This window comes from Adiantum capillus-veneris, chromosome 3 (genome assembly GCF_014529385.1).
Source record: "Adiantum capillus-veneris isolate H3 chromosome 3, ASM1452938v2, whole genome shotgun sequence".
Lineage (NCBI taxonomy): Eukaryota > Viridiplantae > Streptophyta > Polypodiopsida > Polypodiales > Pteridaceae > Adiantum > Adiantum capillus-veneris.
In genome coordinates, this window is record NC_140933.1 from 113,506,163 (window position 1) to 113,528,904 (window position 22,742).

Consider the following 22,742-nt stretch of genomic DNA (forward strand, 5'->3'; position numbering starts at 1 on the left):
GCAGACTGGAAGCTGGCCAGTTATCATAAACAAATGAATAAACAATATGTCAACTTCCACCACATCCGATTTGTGTCCAAGTACTAGATAGGGTTCCAGTATGGAGCTTAAAAAATGATGATAAAGTGGTACACCCAGCCGACAAAGACTTAACAATGGTGGACCCTCATCCTCTGGGAATACAGGTAGAGTTGTTATTGAGCACCAGACCAACGTACCAATGTATGAAGGATATCAGGGTGCAGATTAAAGAGATGCTCATCCTAATGCAAAATGCCAGGGAAATTCTGGATCGAAGGGTCAAAACTCTGTTAGAGAATAATGCAACGAGCAGTCGAGGGCTTAAGCCCCAGATAACTCTCAATAAGCAGGAAATGCACTTGAAAATTTTATATCATCTAGTGTGGATTTTCAAAAAAATGATGCAGCAAGAGAATCGGATGATAATGAATTTCTTGGAATTTGTACCTAATTCTCCAACGCTCTTATATGCCATTACAGCCACTGAAGCTGTGTTTCCTTGCTTCTTTCCATCGCTTTACCCACCTCACACTCAACATGCAAACCAGCAAAGGTATGTTCAGATAGCAAATGGGATCAGGGTCTGGTATGAGGAGCTTCCTCGGAGTGGCAGGCATGGAATTAAGTATTGAAGGACGCACTGAAGAAGACTGTGGCAACTAAGTTGATTGCGGATCTACAAAGTTTTCAACTCTTAATGGGTCAATAGAAAGTTCATATTAGAAGGCTCATTAAGATCACAAACTAGCTTCTTCGGCTAACAATCGAAGCCTCTAAGATCCCGAAAAAGGACTTAAATATAAGGCAAGCTCTAAACCCTAGTTCAAAGAAATGGCAGAGATTTTGTTCGAAGCACACGTCAAATGTAACCAGCCATTGCCTCAAGGATGGATGCGCACTCCATCCTATTGCCATAATCTAGCCAGGGCTAGGCTGACAAAGGGCAAACGTACTCTATATGATGCTGACACCAAGACATGGAATCCACTAATGCCCTATGAAGTAGAAATGAAGATAGCTCGGAAGGAGCAGTTGGAGCAAGAGGCCATACTCAGATTAATTCAGAAAGACAATGCAAATCTCAATGCCCATGAATCCTTCACAAGAAGGTCCGCTTGTTAGACACTGATTAAACCACTGAAGTGTTCTGGCATGGGCACAACACTCGAGTCCTATGGTGACATGGGAAGGCTTTACTCTGGAGTCCTATGCTGACAGGATCTCAGAATGAACTACTATGCTGACATTGGAGGACTTCACTTTGGAGTCCTATGCTGACAGGATTTCACATTGGAGTCCTATGCTCACATAGGAGGGCTTGATGCACAAATACAAGATATAAAAGGAAGCAGTGAAGCTACCTTTGACACTAACACTTTTTGAAAATTTTGGTATTATACCAAAATTCAAGAAAGGGGAGTAGAAATATAGAAGGTGGGAACAACTCTTAGTAAGCGGCTCGCCGAAAACTGCGTCGGAAGCTTCTAGAGGCAGTAATCAGATATTTACCAACAGTAAATGGCAGTACACATTTAGACACCAATCCGAGGGACTATAAATAGGACCCACTATTTTATTTTGGGTCTCTCTCGCTCTCTTTGACTCTCGGTATCTCTAGCTCCTGGAGTAGATCTCTTGCTATTATCTAGACTTAACCCAAGCCTTGTACTATGATATCTTGAGCCATTGGCTAATGTTGAAGCTTTTCCAGTACTACTTCCAGTGTACTTTGTACAGTCTCTGAGTAATACAATACCAATTCCAGTACATGTTTCTAGTGACATTTCATTCCCATTTTTAGTTTTGTCTTCCAATATTCTGTAATCTGATTTGAAGTCCTTAAGTCTGATGGCAACTAACTCCAACAACCACTCTGGAATATTTGTCTGAACATGACCATCTCATTCCAAACTCACATAAAAAGCATTGTACATCTACTATGTATTTCAAAATCTCAGTCTAAAGGTCACATTGTTGACCTTTTCCAAAACCTACAAGGGCGAAGACATCGCATACTTAGCTTTGGGAAAAGCATCTCCTTACCCTTCCTCTCTCTAAGGCGTGCCTTCTCAAAATGAAGAAGCACCTAATCATTCCTCTTCAACTACAAACTTACGTCGATACTTGTCAACATGCAAGACCTTCTCTAGTGCTTGTACGAAATGCTCTCTCTAGAAAATCTTGTCCTTGGTGCACCAACATTTTTGCCACCCTTGACAATCTCTGATGGTGCCTTCCTCGTAGAATTATCAATGGTGTTATTGGCAAATACTTTTTTTAGACAATAGTATTATAAAAAATATGGCACTTCAACAAATCGATACCAAAAAGGTGGTTGTTTGCGACTTCTCATCAATCTATGGATGAAACAATTTGAGCATATGCTTCTTAGCCACATATTCACACACTACTCTCCCAAGTAACCGTATATTTGAAGTCCTCATCTAAAGTAATAGACTTAGACATCCCATATATAATCAAAAAAATATGTGAGACAAACAACTTTGCCAAGCGATTGACCTTCACTATCTTTTGTATTGATTTTCTCAATTTTATGTTAATAGTCCTTACCGATTTTTGCAAATGCTTTTCCCTCAACGTATTCATTCCCGTTGTCGGTTTCTCCAACTAAAGCAATGTCTGCAAAAAGCACAATCTCCCTAAAGGGACCTCCCTCCAAACAACACTTTCTTCTAATATCTTCAAAAGAGAAGATTTCTTTAAAAAAAAACTTTCTCAAAAAGAAACTTTTGTAAAAGCAGCTTCTTCAAAAGAAATTTCTATAAAATGTTTGAAGAAGATTTCTTCAAACAACAATTTACGTAAAATGCTTCATATGCAACAATCAAACAACAATTGATTGTTGCAACTGTAGAATGGATTTCTCTCGGAAGAACAATTGTTTTGATCTCAAATACCACTGCCATCAGCCACTCGCAAAGAGACATAATCACTTCAATCAAAACGGCAAAGCACTTGAAAGAGAGAACACCCCACGATAGACAGGAGGCACGCAATGGTGCAGTTCTACTCTCGAATGCAACCATGCACACTTAATCTAACTAAACTAACTCTCAAGGATCACATATAAAGCCAATAATACAAAAGCAAGAAGCCCTAGAAAAACATCAACTCTTTCCAAAACTTGTCAAAAAACACTACCACATCAGTATTGTATCATGTCAACATGTACGGATACTGCCCTAGGTTTTGAGTCAAGATCTAGGCCATGATTTTTGGCTCACTGCCATGTCAAGAAGATCAAGTGTCTTGAGATGCCCTAACACGTCAGCGCTTTGAAAATGTCTAAGATGCTAATTTTGGAATACCACATGGCATGTCACAATAGGTCGATTTCCTTTTCTTACACAAGGTGGAAGCTATATATGAGACGATGGATGGAGCTGGGACTTAGCTATACTTTCTTAAAAGACTACGTTGAACAACAAATTTTCTCAATGGTTTGCACATTATCTTTGTCAATGACAGATGGCACTATGGACATTGTCTTAATTCAAGATTCGAATTGCCCGAGTAATATATTTGTTGTGACAATAGATATAGAGACATTTCATTACTTTCCTAGGATTCATCACATGTAATTTATGCAAGCCATTCGTTTCATAAGTAGATTAGACGTTAGACTTAAAGGATACTTCCCTTTCATGAAATGATTGAATGCTCTTATTCTTGGTGGCCCTCAACAAAGTAATAGCAGCACACATGTGTGCACACACGTGTGGTGAAGAGTTGTGTTGGAACTTGGGCCTCTCACTTGAAACGACCGATGGAAGGAGTAGGTCGTGCCAACGTCTTACAATCTTTTTCGCATTTGTTTTTAGGAGAACGTCAATAGATGCTGTTGGAGCTCTGAAGGAAAAGAACCGTGGACGGTGGGGGAGGCACGTGTAGAGAGAGAGAGAGAGGGAGAGAGAGACGCCGCATGCCGACAATGACTTTTTCATGTGTCAAGATGCCCGTGGAGAGAGAACCAGATTTTTCCAGCTAAGGTCTCGCGTCGGGCAGTGGACAAGAGGACGAGCGCGCATTGCAGACGAGTGATCTCGCGGGGTGGTAGACAGGTGCGGACGACTCGTAGACAGGTCTTGGACCGACAGCAGGGACGTGTGTACGAGCAGCAAGCAACAGTCGACAAGCTGAGTCGCTCTGTGTCTGTGAGCTAGGCATGGAGACCATTGGGATAGAAACTGCACTCGTTCTCGGACCTAGAATGGCAGAGGACAAGGATGAACTCGAGCGCGAGGTGTGGGGATAGAGGCACTGCGTGGGAATGCGGCAAGAGAGAAGTTTTGGTTTTGCAAATGAGAGGCCGGAGAATCTTCACTCTTAATTAATTAATGACTTGCACGATAGAGCCAAATAGCCCCGGTCAATTTTCGTTTGGGGGTGATTAATAGAAATCTCAATAGATGCTCTTGGGGAAAATAGGGGTGGGGGGCACGTGGTGGAAGGGAGGGAATGAGACTCATTCAGTGCCTCAACATGAGCGGGAAGAGGCAGATATTTTTTTCTGAGGTTTGCACAGGTATCCATCGCGAGAGAGAGAGAGAGAGAGAGAGAGAGAGAGAGAGAGAGAGAGAGAGAGAGAGAGAGAGAGAATCGCACTCCAACTTACCTCCCATGTCTATTTAGCAAGAAGATAGAATCTTTAAGGAGGATGAGAAAAGTTGCACTGGCACCATGGACTGTAGAAAGTGAATGGCATCGAAAGAAGACATGAGGGTGGAGACCCTCAGCTATATCTAACACGGGCATGGGAGATGGGATCAAAGGCTCCCATCACTTTTGGGCCCCGACATTAGGCGCGCGCCGTAGATCTTGTCGCAAAAGTAAACTCGGGTATTTTGTAAACTCGGGTACCCGAGTTTACAAAAATACCCGAGTTTACTTTTGCTCGCCCCGATACTTTTGCACGTCAAAACTCCATGGAAACGTGTACATTCCACAGTGACGTGCGCGGGCGTGGTGGATAGGCCACATGGCCCTCAAACCCTAGGTTGTGGGTTCAATCCCGTGGGGCGGGGGGGAGGGGCGAAGTAAACTCAGGTACCCGAGTTTACATTTTTCTTGAGTTTACATTGTCCACGAAAACCCGGGATCTACGGTCCTCAATCATCCACCGTAGATCCCATCTCCTCCCATGCCCGTGTGAGATATGGGCTAGGGGTGGAGACAGAGGGCAAAAGAGCAGAATCCGTCTTGAGGCCAGGTGAGAATTTGGGATGCAAGGCATGAGGTCAGTTTGTTCCCTTCGGTCTGCAGGTTGGTTGCGAAGTCAGGGATAGACACACACACACACACACACACACACACACACACAGAGACAGAGAGAGAGAGAGAGAGAGAGAGAGAGAGTTTTGTCTACACTGAGAGTCAATGGTGGCGGTCATCGGCATCGAGAATGGTGTATGCAGGTTGGCTAGGAAGGGTTGCCATCACCGGAAGGGAGGACCCTGTAGCACGTCAACCAGAGAGAGGCAGTTTTTCGTCTCATTCGTCTGTAGGATACTACTTGATTGAAGTGCACAGGGACGGGGAAGAGCGTGGCTCCCTCAGGTTTGTGTGTAGAGGGTGACAGTGCAGCAGGAGCTTGTCTAAGGCAGCCCCCGGGCCGTTTGCATCAATGGTTGTCGCAAGCAGTTGGACCTTGCTGCCTGTGTAGGAACGATGAGTATCGACGGAGAGACTCTCGACTTGTGTGGTTGCGAGATAGGAGGAAGGGGAGCACATGGTGCAAACAGGATGGAGAGAGAGAGAGAGAGAGAGAGAGAGAGAGAGAGAGAGCTGGCTATAAAGAGGGGTTGATGGCGAGCATGCAGGCTGGACGATGGAGCCTAGGAGAGGTTGGAGGGCACACATGGAAAAAAGCATGGGCATGCGTGAACAACGACTACGAGAACTTTTCCTTCCAATTTTTGCAGATTCGTTGGAATCTTCATGCAAAATTAATGAACTTTTTGGAAGTAGACCCAGGTATGAAGGATTACTAAAATGAGCCAAATTCCAAATAGACATTTCTACAAAACCTATATGCAACAAAAGTGTTCCATTCAAATAGCAAGGAGATTTAAAAAAGAAGAGAGCTCACTTTCAATAGTACTCATGAAAAAAAAAAAAAATCAATTACCAATCCTGTGTGTATATTATATTGGCAATATTGCAATTAAAAGAACGTTGAACCATTGGATGCATTATTTGTCTCCAAAAAAAGGTAATGTAAGGAGAACGTGTGTGTTGTGCACATGGACGATGCACATGAATCAATCATAACTACAATTTATGTGAAAAATGTGTACTAAATAAAGAAATTATTTTAGCTATGTAGAGCATACATGTTGACACAACATGAGATCCACCGTTAGGAACAACAAGACAATACAAGATTAAAAAAAAAAGGTGAGGCACAAAAGCATTGAATAATTGATACCGTTGTATGTTTCTCTTTGGTGAGTGATTGCCAGAGCCTCTAAATGAGGTTTGGTCGGTTATATTCACAAAATAAATTCCACAATGTTGTATCCTCGCTTATTCTCTCTTGCACTCCATAAATCTCCGGTACCTACCTCTCTAATAAATTTGTCAAAATTTACACTATGAGTTACCAATATAAAGGACATGCGTACAGACCTACTAGGTTTTTTTACCAATCCTACCAAGATAGTATAAGCATTACATACGTAATAATCTATACTAAGGATAAAGGGAAACGGAATTCCGGTTCTCCCCCCTTCAACCGTTAGATCCTCTTTCAACCGGCAGGTGTGGCCTGCAGCTCTGGGAGCACAGTGACGCAGAGAGAGAGAGAGAGAGAGAGAGAGAGAGAGAGAGAGAGAGAGAGAGAGAGAGGCGACGAAGCCGCTGGCTATACTAGTAAACATAATAGACAACAAAATCAAATAATACACTTATGGCACATAACAAAGACCTCACACCACCCTTGAAAAAAATTTGACTTATAGAAAACTATCAATGCTAGTAGCAAAATAACACCCCTAGTTTACCCTAGCTCGCCACCTACTTCAACACACTTGGATTGCATGGGGCTGAAACTTGGACCTCATGGTCCCCATGAGAAAGCCTTACCATCACACCATTAATCCATTTACCCTATGTGCACCCTAGTTTACTCAATAGTTCAATCTACTTTACCCCTAATTTACTTGATAATTTGGCAACACAGATGAAGCCAACGTTGTACCCTTCGATTTAGTCCCTAGATCCCCTCTAGAGCACCCCATGTTAGAGAGAGAGAGAGAGAGAGAGAGAGAGAGAGAGAGATTGCCCTTCGAGATCTCAATCACGAAGTGTAAGACTGCTTATTTCTTGCCTTTTTAAAAAAGTTTGTAACTTAGATATAAAAAACATAACATACATGCATGTACTCACATACATACACTAGCTCACACGACCCGCCTACCGGCGGGTCTCGCTCGCTCTTAAAATGACACACACACGATCAACACTATCACCAATAACCTACGGATACTTTTTTATCCATTGTTCAAATGCAAGTTTTTGTCTCACTCTATCTTTGGCCCCTTGAGACTACTCCTGTTATATTTATCCTTTTTGCATCTTTCTCTTCTCCTTCCCCCTTTTGCGCGCATCTGCACACACACACACACACACACACATTACATAAAAGAACATCACTAAAGAGACATATTTCAAACAAAAACAGTTTTTGTCTACATTATTGCCAAAAAGGCTAAGGAATTTATCTGCATAGCACTCTTACTCGTGCTATTTCAACAGGATCAAGATATTGAGCTGGAGCTCTACACACTTCTCTTGAGACTATTTTTTGAACCCAACTTGAGTAAATCTTGCTCGCTCTTACCATGACACACATGATGTTTATAAGACTTGGATTTGTCATTGCTCACAAAAAATACCTTTAACCCATATCTCATTGGTGTATGACCTTGTACAAAGTGGGTACCATATGACCATATTCTAAGTACCAGATAGTTTGTCCCACTTCGCCATTGGGGGGGAGACACGACCATGGAAGCTCGCAACTGTATTTTGACACTGCAGCCTAGGGTGTTGCTGCTTCCATCAGTAACACACTCGCTTCGCATGCGTTGCAAAAAGCCACATTGGAAATATCCTGCAGTCCATGCGCTCCTTGTGTAACCCAGCGACACGCTTGTGTAATGCCACATGCCTTCAAGGTGCACGTGTACGTGATTGCATAGGAGAGATGTCCTCTCTTTGCATCTACTAAAAACAACTCTTTTCCTTTCTAACCCTGACCCTGTTGGACATATCCTGGAATCAATGCACTCCATGAGACAACATGCATTTGGAGAGACACCCACGCTTCGCATCAGCTGAAACAACCTAGATCGTATGTGATTGCATCTGGAGAGACACCATCGCTTCACATCCGCTGAACTCCTTGGCCTTGCCTATTTCGCAATCGGTGCATTTCAAGAGACGACATCTAGAGAGACACCCTCGCTTCGCATCAGCTGAAGACAGCCCAGATCGTATGTGATTGCATCTGGAGAGACACCATTGCTTCAAAACTGCTGAAAAACGCCCAAAGCTCCTTGGCCTTGCCCATTTCGCAATCAGTGCATTTCAAGAGACGACATCCAAGACAGGAAGCTCCTCAAGCTTATGAAGTGGACCACATTTGGCATACATGTTGACCAAGGCAGTGCCAAGCACGACATATCTTGCAATCAATGCACTCCATGAGACAACATGTTGCTGGACAGACTCCTTGGCAAAATGTGGGAAGCATTCGGCCCCTGGATGAAAGAATCAGGCTTGTTATGCGGATGGAAGTTGAAGATATGCATGGATGCATAAATGCGAGGTTAGCTCATGATTTCTTTTCTCAGTTGGTCGGCGTAAGGAGCAACATAATGCTTGGTCATTGACAGAGGGCGAGGTGTGTGGCTCTTCGGTGGCACTTTGGGCACGATCAACTTGCAATTGGGCAAGACGGAAGCTACGCAAAGACCTACCTGATTGGCTGCCTGCCTCATTTCTAAAGTACACAGATTATGCTCTAGAGTGTTCAGCCTCCTGCCCTTGCTTTGCGCCATCTACAGTGCCTTTCCCGGGACATGATCATGGCAGCCTAGGGTGTTGTTGCTTTCATCAATAACACACCCTCGCGTCGCATCTGTTGCAAAAAGCCACATTTAGACATATCCTGCAATCCTGTGCTCCTTGTGTAACCCAGCAAAACGCTTGTGTAATGCCACATGTCTTCAAAGTGCACGTGTACGTGATTGCATTGGAGAGATGCTCTCTCTTTGCATCTACTGAAAACAACTCTTTTCCTTCCTAACCCTAACCCTTTTGGACATATCCTGGAATCAATGCACTCCTTGAGACAACATGCATTTGGAGAGACACACTCACTTCGCATCAGCTGAAAACAGCCCGGATGGTATGTGATTGCATCTGTAGAGACACAATCGCTTCGTATCCGCTGAAAATAACCCAGAGCTCCTTGGCCTTGCCCATTTCGCAATTGGTGCATTTCAATAGACGACATATAGAAAGACACCCTCGCTTCGCATCAGCTGAAGACAGCCCAGATCGTATTTTGCTGAAGCTCGCAATCGTATTTTGCCACTGCAACATAGGGTTAGGGTTAGGAAGGAAAAGAGTTGTTTTCAGTAGATGCAAAGAGAGAGCATCTCTCCAATGCAATCAATGCACTCCTTGAGACAACATGCATTTGGAGAGACACACTCACTTCGCATCAGCTGAAAACAGCCCAGATGGTATGTGATTGCATCTGTAGAGACACAATCGCTTCGCATCCGCTGAAAAATGCCAAGAGCTCCTTGGCCTTGCCCATTTCGCAAAGAGTGCATTTCAATAGACGACATATAGAAAGACACCCTCGCTTCGCATCAGCTGAAGACAACCTAGATCGTATTTTGCTGAAGCTCGCAATCGTATTTTGCCACTGCAGCATAGGGTTAGGGTTAGGAAGGAAAAGAGTTGTTTTCAGTAGATGCAAAGAGAGAGCATCTCTCCAATGCAATCAATGCACTCATTGAGACAACATGCATTTGGAGAGACACACTCACTTCGCATCAGCTGAAAACAGCCCAGATGGTATGTGATTGCATCTGTAGAGACACAATCGCTTCGCATCCGCTGAAAAATGCCCAGAGCTCCTTGGCCTTGCCCATTTCGCAAACAGTGCATTTCAATAGACGACATATAGAAAGACACCCTCACTTCGCATCAACTGAAGACAACCCAGATCGTATTTTGCTGAAGCTCGCAATCGTATTTTGCCACTGCAGCGTAGGGTTAGGGTTAGGAAGGAAAAGAGTTGTTTTCAGTAGATGCAAAGAGAGAGCATCTCTCCAATGCAATCAATGCACTCCTTGAGACAACATGCATTTGGAGAGACACGCTCACTCCGCATCAGCTGAAAACAGCCCAGATGGTATGTGATTGCATCTGTAGAGACACAATCGCTTCGCATACGCTGAAAAATGCCCAGAGCTCCTTGGCCTTGCACATTTCGCAATCGGTGCATTTCAATAGACGACATATAGAAAGACACCCTCGCTTCGCATCAGCTGAAGACAGCCCAGATCGTATTTTGCTGAAGCTCGCAATCGTATTTTGCCACTGCAGCGTAGGGTGTTGCTGCTTCCATCAGTAACTAACCCTCGCTTCACATCCATTGCAAAAAGCCACATTTGGACATATCCTGCAATCCATGCGCTCCTTGTGTAACCCAGCGACACACTTGTGTAATGCCACATGCCTTCAAGGTGCATGTGTACGTGATTGCACTGGAAAGATGCCCTCTCTTTGCATCTGCTGAAAACAACTCTTTTCCTTCCTAACCCTGACCCTATTGGACATATCTTGGAATCAATGCACTCCATGAGACAACATGCATCTGGAGAGACACCCTCGCTTCGTATCAGATGAAAATAATTGTATGTGATTGCATCTAGAGAGACACCATTGCTTCGCATCTGCAGAAAAATACCCAAAGCTCCTTGGCCTTGGCCATTTCGCAATCGGTGCATTTGAAGAGACGACATCTAGAGAGACACCCTCGCTTCGCATCAGCTGAAGACAGCCCAGATCATATGTGATTGCATCTGAAGAGACACCATTGCTTCGCATCCACTGAAAAATGCCCAGAGCTCCTTGGCCTTGCCCATTTCGCAATCAGTGCATTTCAAGAGACGACATCCAAGACAAGAAGCTCCTCAAGCTTATGAAGTGCACCACATTTGGCATACATGTTGACCAAGGCAGTGCCAAGCACGACATATCTTGCAATCAATGCACTCCATGAGACAACATGTTGCTGGAGAAACACCTTGGCTAAAAGTGGGAACCTTTCGGCCTTTGGAAGAAAGAATACGGCTCGTTATAAGGATGGAAGTTGAAGACATGCATGGATGCATAAATGGGAGGTTAGCTCATGATTTCTTTGCACTCCATGAGACAACTTGCATCTGGAGAGACACCCTCGCTTTGCATCAACTTAAAATAACCCAAATCGTATGTGATTGCATCTGGAGAGAGACCATCGCTTCGCATCCGTTGAAAAATGCCCGGAGCTCCTTGGCCTTGCCCATTTCGCAATCGGTGCATTTCAAGAGACAACATCTAGAGAGACACCCAAATCGTATGTGATTGCATCTGTAGAGACACCCTTGATTCGCATCCGCTGAAAAACGCCCAGAGCTCCTTGGCCTTGCCCATTTCGCAATCAATGCATTTCAAGAGACGACATCCAAGACAGGAAGCTCCTCAAGCTTATGAAGTGCACCACATTTGGCATACATGTCGACCAAGGCAGTGCCAAGCACGACATATCTTTCAATCAATGCACTCCCTGAGACAACATGTTGATGGAGAGACACCTTGGCAAAATGTGGGAAGCTTTTAGCCTCTGGATGAAAGAATCGGGCTTGTTATGGGGATGGAAGTTGAAGACATGCACGGATGCATAAATGGGAGGTTAGCTCGTGATTTCTTTGCTCAATTGGTGGGTGTAAGGAGCAACATAATGCTTGGTCATTGACAGAGGGCGATATGTGAAGCGCTTTGGTGGCACTTTGGGCCCGATCAGCTTGCAATCGGGCAAGACAGAAGCTACACAAAGACCTACTTGACTGGTTGCGTGCATCATTTCTAAAGTACACAGATTCTGCTCTAGAGTCCTCAGCTTCCTGCCCTTGCTTTGCTCCATCTACAGTGCCTTTCCTGGGACACGACCATGGAAGCTCGCAACCGTATTTTGCCACTGCAGCCTAGGGTGTTGCTGCTTCCATCAGTAACACACCCTCGCTTCGCATCCATTGCAGAAAGCCATATTGAACATATCCTGCAATCCATGTGCTCCTTGTGTAACCCAACGACACGCTTGTGTATTGCCACATGCCTTCAAGGTGCATGTGTAAGTGATTGCATTGGAGAGATGCCCTCTCTTTGCATCTGCTGAAAACAACGTTTTTTCTTCCTAACCCTGACCTTATTGGACATATCCTAGAATCAATGCACTCCATGAGACAACATGCATTTGGAGAGACATCCTCGCTTCGCATCAGCTAAAAACAACCTAGATGGTATGTGATTGCATCTGGAGAGACACCATCTCTTCGCATCCGCTGAAAAATGCTCAGAGCTCCTTGGCCTTCTCCATTTCACAATCGGTGCATTTCAAGAGACGACAGCTAGAGAGACACCGTCGCTTCGCATCAGCTGAAGACAGCCCAGATCTTATGTGATTGCATCTGGAGAGACACCATTGCTTCGCAACAGTTGAAAAACGCCCAGAGCTCCTTGGCCTTGCCCATTTCTCAATCAGTGCATTTCAAGAGACGACATCGAAGACATGAAGCTCCTCAAGCTTATAAAGTGCACCACATTTGGCATACATGTTGACCAAGGCAGTGGCAAGCACGACATATCTTGCAATCAATGCACTACATGAGACAACATGTTGCTGGAGAGACACCTTGGCTTTGCATCAACTGAAAACAACCGAGAGCGTATGTGATTGCATCTGGAGAGACACCCTCGCTTCGCATCGACTGCAAAAAGCCACATTTGGACATATCCTCCAATCCATGCACTCCTTGTGTAACCCAACGACACGCTTGTGTAATGCCACATGCCTTCAAGGTGCAATGTACGTGATTGCATTTGTCGTGATGTCCTCTCTCTGCATCTTTTGAAAACAGTTCTTTTTCTTCTTGATCCTTACCTTGTTGGACATATATTGCAATCAATGCACTCCATGAGACAACATGCATCTGGAGAGACACCGTGGCTTTGCATCAGCTAAAAACAGCGTAAAGCGTATGTGATTGCACCTGGAGAGACACCCTTGCTTCGCATCCACTGCAGAAAGCCACATTTGGACATATCCTGCAATCCATGCACTCCTTGTGTAACCTGAAGACACGCTTGTGTAATGCCACATGCCCTCAAGGTGCAAGTGTACATGATTGCATTTGGACAGATACCCTCTCTCTGCATCTGCTCAAAATAGTTCTTTTCTTCTTGACCCTGACCTTGTTGGACATATCAAGCAATCAATGCACTCCATGAGACAACATGCATCCAAAGAGACACCCTCGCTTTGCATCAGCTGATAACAGCCCAGAGCGTATGTGATTGCATCTTGAGAGACACCCTCGCTTCGCACACGCTGAAAAACACCCAGAGCTCTTTAGCCCTGCCCAAGTTGGGTTTTTCTTGCAATTAAGTGCATTTTGAGAGACGACATCCAGACTTTCTCAAGGTGCAAGTTTACGTGATTTCATTTGGAGAGATGCCCTCTCTCACCATGCATCTGCTAAAAACAGCTCTCTCTTGTTGACTCTGATCCTGTTGGACATATCCTGCAATCAATGCAGTCCATGAGACAACATTGCATATGGAGAGACACCTCGAGAGACACCCTCGCTTTGTATTAGCTGAAAAACAGCCGGAAGTGTATGCAATTGCATCTGGAGAGGCACCCTCGCTTTGCAGCCACTGAAAACAGCCCATAGCTCCTTGGCCCTGCTCAAGTTGGGCATATCCCGCAATCAATGCATTTCAAGATACGACATCCCGGATAGGAAGCTCCTAAAGCACTTTTTGTGCTTTATGAAGTGCACCACACTTGGCATACATTACCCTCACCCTATTGGACATATCTTGCAATCATTGCATCTATATAGACACCAAGAAAGACACCCTCACTTTAGTTGAAAACTGCCCAAAGTATATGTGATTGCATCTGGAGAGACACCCTCGCTTCGCATATGCTAAAAGCAACCCAAAGCTGCATGGCCCTGCCCAAGTTGGACATATCCGAAAATCGATACGACATCCCCTCCTCAAGCACTTTTTGTGCTTTACAAAGTGCACCACATTTGGCACCCATAGAGTGACAAACAATCTCCCTCGTGCTGCCTACGTAGCTACAAAAGATGGGAGATAGAGGACGTTGCCGGCATGGCGTTGTGTGTCACAGAGAGCTAGGAGAGAGGGAGCCCTGCAAACATGTGAACCCACCCCCCGTACTACATGGTGCATGCGAGAGCCTCTCTGTTGGTCCAAAGCCCCTCAACTCCATCTCTCACCTACAAATAAAACAAAGCCAATGATTGAGTAGCTACTCCTAGGAGCTTCTCACCCCTTTTCATCCTTGAGATGATGCTGATGATAGCGGCGTAGAGCTTCACACACACATCCAGCTTGTCATCAAAGTTGTTGAATGATCCTAAGGCAACATGGCATTGAGGATGATCAATGGCAAGATGGTGACATCACTGTTTTTCACTCACCTATCAAAAGTTGGTCAGTAGACATTTACTTCGCTATCAAGTGGCTCAAAATCTGTGTGCGTGATGATTGTGATGAATTGTGTGCGCAATCACGCCACCAGCAAAAAGGTCTCCACACAGCCCCAACTTGGTTCACATGTCCTGCCCCTAGCCCTGTATGGGCTACAATGTATTATTACTATTGAGTGGCGAGGTTGGGCCCAAAACCACATCTACAAACTCGTATAAAATTTGCGTGCAATAATCCTTTTCAAAGTACAAGCAAACCCGTCAAAAGTAATCACTACTTAAAATCACAACTAACAATAAATTCTAAGGCAAGCAAGCATACTAAATCATGTCCCAAAAGAACACATTGCATGATGATGGCAGAGAGATATGGCCAAAGAGAGAGATTGAAAGACAGTATGAAGATCTTATGCAGCTTCTAAAGACACACAAATACACTTTCATTAATGTCATACATTCATACCCTTAGGAAAACGATGGCAACTTGTTGCTTTTGAGAAATGCATACTGAAGTGTAGATGTGGACCTGCCATCTGCACATCATACTGCCAGGCTCTTGAACTTTGAAAGTTCACTGCTTTTGACATGCTTGATAGTTATCTTTAGCTCCATGATAGAGAACCCAAGAAGGCAAAGGCCGAGAAAATGCTTACTTGGAGAGTGGGCGCAGGAAGGGGATATCAATCATTTAACAGCTGGGCGGAGCTTTGGAGGTGAGAGGGGGTTGGGGTCGCCTGTCTGTTGACGACGCAGAGAGTGGACGTGTGCCTCCCCAACTTGTCAGCAAACCCAGTACCTGACTTGTTTATCTCAGCATTGACTTCTTTGTGAGGCTGCTTTCTAAGACGGTATGTCTGCAAAACACAATATTCCTTCTTTGTGAGGCTGCTTTCCAAGACGGTATGGCTGAAAAACCGGGGACAGAATATAAGCATAGTGACCTGCAGGTGGCTTGTTAGGTCCTATCGCAGTATTGTTGAGCACATTGAAGCAATGGGACTGCCTACACTTGAAGTTGCATCCAGCCACCAATCTTTTGATTGGACAGGGGAGAGAGAGAGAGAGAGAGAGAGAGAGAGAGAATGCCACAGGAGAACCTGCTCGTAGGAGCCTGCATCCCTCATCAACCTGCTATGCCATCATCGAGCCTACCTCTCTCAAGGCTATGCATGCCTCCCTCCACCTCTCTGTCGCAAAGGCTGTGCAGATATGTGTGATGAGAGAGAGAGAGAGAGAGAGAGAACCTTTCAAATTGGGGGTCGCAGAAGCGGAAAGAAAGAGAGAGAGATGGAGAGAGCATTTCAAATTGAGGCTGCCGTTCGAGCTGAATCCAAAGCTCTGTCGTGCGGCCGACTCGTGCCTGACTGACCCTGAGGTTCACGGTCTCTCTTTCTTTCTCCCCCACGCGTCCTCTCTCTCTCTCTCTCTCTCTCTCTTTTGGAACGTCGCAGCTCGCGCCACTTGTAAAAGGTGATCCCCTCCGCCATATTATGTTAGTAGATATATACATGTGTGTGTACGCATAGACACACTATATATGTATGTGTGTGCGCGCGTGCGTGTGCATTTTTTTTTTTTTTCCCATAACAAGGAGATATCCAAGTTACTAAAGTGAAACATGTGCTACATTGCATGATAAACGTGTTTTGTGTCATAATAAAAATGAATACAAACTACAAGTCCCACTAAACATGCTCACACACAAAGAACAACACATATTCATGTCTGTGTAAATGCAACTAGTAAATGATTAAACCTTTTCTAAAAAAAGACTCCATAGCTTAATTTCAATATACTAATAATAAATAATAATAAAAAACCAATCATTCAGACAACGAATCTCAAATGTATAAATGTGTAAAACTAATGAATTATAATATACACACACGCTGAAGACCTCTCGCAATCATCAATCTCCAAAATTTCAAATCCAAGTCTCAATAGAATAGAGTATTTGTTCAATAATCTCATACAACTTTTACTTGAATAACCTTTAATCATACTTTAATCATAAAGAAGATGATAACTTGAACATAGGCTTCCAAAGGCCTTATATTCAAGTCATATGCATCTATACTAGAGATGAAGGGGGAGGAAATTCCCGCGCCCCCCCCCCCTTCCACATGGCGAGTGCTGCTTCAACTGGTCAGTGGCGCCTGCAATCCCGCAGCATAGCGCGCTCAGAGCAAGAAAGAGAGAGTGACTGTTGTCGCCTGTCAAGCACCGTTTTGAGCCCCCCGCCCCCCTTGCCACGCGTATCGAGACGTGCCTTTTGCAGTCGCGCGCTAGTGTGCAGAGAGAGAGAGAGAGAGAGAGAGAGAGAGAGAGAGAGAGAGAGAGAGAGGCGGCCTTCATCATGCAGTGTTCGAGAAAATTCATTTTCACAAACATCCAAAAATCCCTCCAAGACAGACTTGAACCGGAAATTTTACAATACTAGCCATCATTTTTAAAAAATTACACTATTTTTCATGTATTTTTAAGTGCAATTTTCTCCTTCTTGCCCTCCCCTCAACTGGCTACTTTGATTTTGCAATCGGCTCAAGGCTAAGCTGAGGCACACTTTTCCCAAACACTGCCTTCATGCCTTGCTCTACACACGATCTCCTCCGAAGTCCGGCCTGAGCTCCACGAGTCCACGGTCGTGGAAGGCGCCCTTCTTCCCTACCTCGACGAGCAAGATGCGATCCATCGCGGGCAAGAGAGCGGGGGGCCATTTCATGTCAAGCTGCCATCGCTACACCCCAAAAAAATAAAAAAGGTGAAATCTTCAGAGGCCAAGTAGGGTTCGCGAAACATTTTCGCGAAATTTTGTAGGTTTTTCCACTTTCAAAAATAAAATTTAGAGGTAAATTTCAATATTTGTAGGTGGGATTACACTACACCTAGGTTTTTTTCGAGCACTCCTCCATGGTCATGTAGGGCACCCTTCTTCCTTGCCTCGACGAGCAAGATGCAATCCATCGCAGGCAAGAAAGCGGAGGGCCATTTCATGCGATCAAGCTGCCATCGCTAGACCCCAAAAAATAAAAAAGGTGAAAATCTTCAAAGGCCAAGCAGGGTTCGCGAAACATTTTTGGTGGACCTGGCGGATAATCACACTAAAATTATCATATCTATACTACAGATAAAGGGGGAGGAAGTTCGCCCCCCCCCCGCCACGCATCACTGTCTGCTTGAACCGGCGCCCTCGGGGCAGTGGCCTCTGAGCCAAACGTGCTATTCCGCCACTATTCGCGCAACGCAAGAGAGAGACGGGACGCGAGCCTGAGAGAGAGGGGACTGCGCCGCCATGCCTCATTTTTGAAGGCTTCGATGCCCTTCGAAGGCACTTTTACCCTTCAGTGAAGGGCAAAAATATTTTTACCCTTCAAAAGAAGGGTAGAATATTGAAAAATCTATGAGTAGCCCTTCTAATTTTTGCCTAAATATAGCTTAATGAAGGGTAGGGTTACCCTTCAAAAATGAGCCTTGACTGTGCACATCGCAAGAGAGAGACGGGACGCGAGGCGGGCCGCCGGCACTGCACACTCCTACTCCCACGTGCTCGCGTTACCAAACGGCCACACGTACGAGAGAGAGAGAGAGAGAGAGAGAGAGAGAGAGAGAGAGAGAGAGAGGGGTTATTTTTTTGGTTTTTTACATTGTTTTTCTCTATTTTGGGGCGGAATTTCTCCTTTTCCCCTCGCCCTCAACCGGCATTTTTGAAATTGAAAAGGGCATGATGTTAAGCTGAGACACATTTTTCCCGAACACTGCGTACGTCTCACAATAGAGAGAGAGAGAGAGAGAGAGAGAGAGAGAGAGAGAGAACGCAAAATGAGCCTTGACTGTGCGCATCGCAAGAGAGAGACGGGACGCAAGGTGGGCCGCCGGCACTGCGCACTCCTGCTCCCCCGTGCTCGCGTTACCAAACGGCCACACGTACGAGAGAGAGAGAGAGAGAGAGAGAGAGAGAGAGAGAGAGAGAGAGAGGTTATTTTTTTGGTTTTTTACATTGTTTTTCTCTATTCTGGGGCGGAATTTCTCCTTTTCCCCTCGCCCTCAATTGGCATTTTTGAAATTGAAAACGGCGAAGAGAGAGAGAGAGAGAGAGAGAGAGAGAGAGAGAGAGAGAGAGAGAGAGAGAGAGAGAGAGAGGCAGCAGACTCAGAGGCGGGCTCAGAGAAAGAGGGAGAGCGAGACAGAGAGCTGTAGAGAGAGAGAGAGAGAGAGAGGAGAGAGGAAATTTTAGAAACTTAGGTTTATTTTTTGGGATTTTACACTATTTTACTCTATTTTGGGGTGGAATTTCTCCTTTTCCCCTTGCTTTGAAAAGAGAGAGAGAGAGAGAGAGAGAGAGAGAGAGAGAGAGAGAGACGGGGGGGGGGGAGGCTGGGGCGAGGGACACTGGGGAGATAAGATAGAAAAAAAAAGAGAGAGTATTTTTTTAATCTTCTTTTGTGAAATTTGTCAACAGTGAAGAGCTTGAGGGTAAGAAGGACCATGCCACCGCCAAAGGCGACGCCATTTTACCAGTGTGCTTTAAGGCTCAATGATATTTACGTAAAAACAATACAAGAGTAAAAATCGCTCTCAATCATTCGAAAGAGATTTTTGAAAAGTGGTGCTTGATGATTTTACAAGAGATATATTACAATATTTATATGTTGAAATGTGTAAGTAATAGTAAAAAAATGAACAATAAATGTATAGCTTCTCAATGAAAGTAAATCTTATTAATTTAAAGTCCAAATATAGTGATAAAGAAAGTTTGCTAAGGTCTCTTCTTTGTTAAAGATTGATCACTCACTAACTAAACTAATTGAATTTATTTTGAAAGTAGCACAAGAATAAAATTTATATTCACATATGTAATGACAAAATAGCCCCAAAACCCAAAACGTCTATCCTCAATAATATCCAAAGTAACACAAGAAAAAAAAGTAAAAACATCTATTTCCAATAGTATTCAAAAAATACCCCATAAAACAAAATAATTTCAATCAATAACTTAAGCATGCATGTTCAAGCTGGTAGTCAATTGAAATGTTGCCACATAGAGCAACACTGATCACTTCTTGAAAAATAAAACATTAAAAAGAAAATTCTAGAACTATGTAAGATCGCTATTATGAAGGAAATTATCTGAAGAGGAAAAAAGAGTTAAAATTGGGTTAGCTAAAAGAAACAGTTTTCTTTTGATTACACCTTAGAGAAGCGTAGTAAAAATTGAATCAACCGTAGAGCAAGAATGCTATAATGTATACAAGAAATGAAACCACACAATTTACCAGCAAAAGCAATATTAATTTACATTAATAAACTTCTAAAGTTAAGAAGATCTACACACTTTCACCAACGATACTAAATTTAATGAAAGAGAAAAAGTTTCGAAAGAAATGTGATTTGCATGCTCTCTTCACGATGGTTATTACAAATATGTGTTGAACCCAAATTACCAGTTCAAAGGTTCCCAGGGTCTAAAAAGATTTGATAGCTAGGGTTTCTAGTGTGATAAAGATCACAAAACATGCCTTAGAAATTCTTCCACCTTGATCTCTCATTCAAGGTGCATAATAGGTCTCACAAACGTTGTGTTTGGGTTGAATTAAAGCGAATCTATTGAGATGCTATCTTCTGTCTTGAGGGAAAAAAGAGGGAACAAACCACGTGGAGATTCCTTTTGTGGCTTTGAGCAAAAAAGTGAAGGTGGTGGCACATACAGGAGAGAGATGCGTCTTTCTTGTAAATCGAATTATAGAGCAAATCCACATCAAATTAAAGACGAAGTCCAATGGCATGGAAAGATATTTGTTGTTGTCTCTGAGGTGGGAGTGGCATGCGATGTGTGTGTGTGTGTGTGTGTGTGTGTGTGTGTGTGTGTGTCTCTTTTGAATGAGCGTTGAAGGAGCTACGCGTGAAGGGCAATGGGCAGGAGAATTGTGTAGGCACTAAAAATGGGCACAAATTTGTAGAGACTGTATTGGATGAGTGCAACATCGAGCAGGAGACGTGGTCATGTGTGCGCATTGACCAGGGACTTGGGTGTCTGTGTGGGCGCACGTGCACGCGCGTGCTGGAAACGGAAGCAATTGCGAAGAGTAAAAGGGCTTGCACATGGTGGGTTTGAAACTCATGTTTTAACTTTTTCTACTATGCCTAAAGGAGGACCTTAAAACACTTGTTGCATTCCCACAGCATAGTTAGCGATAATTTTACCTGCTCTTTCCAGTTCACGTTTTGCATGTTTCACCTCCTGCAAGAACCAACGCCACCTTCTAACAACGCTAGCAGGTTCAGCCATGCACCTGCTCAAGGAGAAACTGCCATGAAGCTCTCCACACCAATGGGTTGCGGGGCTTCCTGTCCAACGACAACCAACTTCTCAAGGACAACTTCTCACACTCACCAAGTAAACCAAGCGGAGAAGAATTCTTGGTTGAGAGTGACACAACTACACAATCACTACTACTAAATTTATTGAGTCTTACATACCACAAAGAGATTGTCTCAAATGCATTCAACTAGCCAAAAAAAGAGAGCATGAAGTGTAAAAGACTTCAAGGTTAAAAAGACTTCAGCTACACAATCACTACTACTAAATTTATTGAGTCTTACATACCACACAGAGACTGTTTCAAATGCAAAGACTAAAATTCAGGTAGCCCAAAAAACAGAGCATGAAGTGAAAAAGACTTCAAGGTTATTGAGGTCAAGTTGCATGCTGAACAATATGCCAAAAGCTATCCAAAAACCGCTCGCTACTCGAGCAACACTCATAGGTGAGTTCCATGCAACTCATCCAACTAGTTCGTGACTGTTTTCGCTTTGATCGCATTTTCTGTGTTGTGCGCATGGCCATCGTGATCATTGTATCTTGCAAGTTCGTGATCCATTTCATTGTCCACATCCATGCCGTGATCAATGGCCAATTTGTGCAACATACAAGAGACAGCCATCACCTTCCGGAATTTGACGACATTGGGGCTCTTGATTTTGCCATCTAGGATTCTCCAAGCATTCTTAATTCATCCAAAGGAGCGCTCAACAACCATGCGTGAGGAGGATAGGCGGAAGTTGTATCGAGACTGCGATGGTGTGAAAGGCTCCGGAAATGGCACAAGCAACCAAGGCAAATGGTAATAACCACCATCCCCAATGATGTACTCACGAATACTGTAGCCACGATGGCAAAAGGGGGCTCCCTCCAACCTTTGGTTTGCTTTTGCTAGCCGAAAGATTGAGCTGTTCTACAACACTCTCTTGTCATTGGGTGGACCTGGAAAACCTGCATAGATATCTAGGAAACGCAGGTTTGCATCGACGATCCCTTGGAGCATCATTGAATAATTGCCTTTCCGATCATACCAATTGCTTGCAAGCTCCTTTGGTGGGCGTTCCATCTTTATATGTGTGCAATCTATGGTACCCATGCAATTGGGAAACCCTTGGAAGCTTCTCATGCCTGCTTTTGTTCCCTCAACTTCCGCAGGAGTAGTAGGCGGGGAATCGACGAGATTCATGTGTCAGGATGGCAGCTGATCCATCATGCAGTGCCAGATCCCACGGGAGTGTCGTCCACCAACTGCAAGTTGGGACAAAAGCCGGAGCAAGATGTGCACCTGTGGCTGTGTACTTTGGCCCGATCAAGTGGAGGGGGAAACTTTCCTCGAAAAGGGGAGCAACAAATAGAGCAAGCAGGTGTGTGTGTGTGTGTGTGTGTGTGTGTGTGTGTGTGTGTGTGTCTTCATTGGTTGGTGAAGGAGAGACGAATCTACAAGAGAAACGGTTGAGGGCTTGGTTGGTGAAGTAGAGAGGAGGTCATGTGCAACGACAGTTGGCAGCAGGCCCCTGCAAAGTGCAAGGGGGGAGAATCATTAAGCATTTTGTTACGCAAGGAAAGGAAGGGAG

The 22,742-nt window shown here is 44.3% G+C and overlaps 1 long non-coding RNA gene across 5 annotated transcripts; it reads right to left on the reverse strand.

Annotated features, from left to right (window-relative positions):
• Positions 1-7,331: 7,331 nt before the first annotated feature.
• LOC147461511 (uncharacterized) lies at positions 7,332-16,305 on the reverse strand. Of its 5 annotated transcripts, none has more exons than XR_015187602.1 (3): positions 15,791-16,305; positions 15,313-15,703; positions 7,332-7,649 (listed from the first exon to the last, which is right to left on the reverse strand). It is a non-coding gene; the product is annotated as an uncharacterized LOC147461511 (long non-coding RNA). The 5 variants fall into 5 exon arrangements; XR_015187603.1 differs by lacking the exon at positions 7,332-7,649 and adding an exon at positions 7,699-9,184; XR_015187605.1 differs by lacking the exon at positions 7,332-7,649 and adding an exon at positions 14,470-14,636.
• Between the last annotated feature and the right edge of the window lie 6,437 nt (positions 16,306-22,742).